We start from the raw sequence: 1685 nt of genomic DNA on the forward strand, positions 1-1685 counted from the left end.
CTACACATTTGCTGCCAAACACAGAGCACGACATCCACTTTGAGCTAAGTCAACTCTGGTCTAGGTTCAGAGCAGCGTATTTCCAGTATTGCATATTCAAGCTTGAATATTCATCTGAACGTTTCCCCGCTGATATTGGTGATATGCGGATAATTCGAAGCGCTTTATACTCCCCATATTATGCGAAATACGTGGAGCGGCATCCGGTTTGCACTCTGTCAAATCTGACCACTGCGAAATTCTGCGTATTTGCAGTATTGCACATTCGGGCTTCAATATTCATCTGAACGTAACTCCGCTGCTATTGGAGCTATAATGATAATTTGCCGCGATTTACGCTCCCGACTTGCTGCGAAATACGTGGAACTACATCCTGTTTGCTCTACGTCAACTCTGGTCGAGGTCAAGACCGGCGTAGTTACAGTTTTGCATATTCAAACATGAATATTGATCTGAACGTATCTTCGCTGCAATTCGGGACATGTCTACAATTCTGAGCGCGTTATACTCCACATATGCTTCCAAATACGTGGAACGACATCTTGTTTTCGTTACGTCGAGTCTGTCCTAGGTCAAGACCAGCGTTGTTTCAATTATGCATATTCAATCATGAATATTCATCTGAACTTATCTGCGCTGCAATTGTTGATATGTTTATAATTCGATGCGCGTTATTCCCCACATGTGCTGCCAAATATAGAGCACGACATCCGGTTTGCGCTTTGTCAACTCTGGGCTGGGTTAAGACTAGCGAATTACCTGTTTTGCATATTCAAGCTTTAATATTCGTCTAGACGTGCCACCGCTACTATTGGTGATGTGTCGACAATTCAATGCGCATTATAGGCCACATATGCCGCAAGATACAGAGCACGACATTCGGTTTGCGCTATGTCAAGCCTGATCTAGGTCAAATCCTGTGTATTTGCATATTTGCATATTCAGAGTGCAATATTCAATAGGACTTATCTCAGCTGCTATTCGTCATATGTCGGCATTTCGATGTGCGTTATAGTTGATATATGCTGCAAAATACTGAGTACGACATCCGGGATGCGCTGCTTCGTCTGTGGTCTTGGTAAAGGCCAGCGTACTTCCAGTTTTGCACATTCAATCATGAATATTCATCTGAACTTATCTCCGCAGCTATTGTTGATATGTTTATAATTCGATGCGATTTACACTGCGGACATGCTGCTAAATACGTGGAGCGACATCACGTTTACGCTGCGTCAACTCTGTCCTAGGCCAGGACCAGAGTATTTACCATTTTGCATATTCAAGCATGAATATTCATCTGAACGCATCTCCGCTGCTATTATTGTTATGTTGATTATTCGATGCGATTTTCACTCCCGACATGCTGCGAAATACGTGGAGCGACATCTTGTTTACGCTGCGTCAACTCTGTACTAGGTCATGACCAGCGTATTTCCAGTTTTGCATATTCAACCATGAATATTCATCTGAACGAATCTCCGCGGATATTGGTTATATGCGGATAATTCGATGCGCTTTATACTCCCCATATGATGCGAAATACGTGGAGCGACATCCGGTTTGCACTCTGTCAAATCTGACCACTGCGAAATTCTGCGTATTTGCAGTATTGTACATTCGGGTTTCAATATTCATCTGAAAGAATCTCCGCTGCTATTGGCGATATGTTGATAATTTGCCGCGAT

The sequence above is a fragment of the Bombus pyrosoma genome, unplaced genomic scaffold (genome assembly GCF_014825855.1).
Source record: "Bombus pyrosoma isolate SC7728 unplaced genomic scaffold, ASM1482585v1 HiC_scaffold_4725, whole genome shotgun sequence".
Classification (NCBI taxonomy): Eukaryota; Metazoa; Arthropoda; class Insecta; order Hymenoptera; family Apidae; genus Bombus; species Bombus pyrosoma.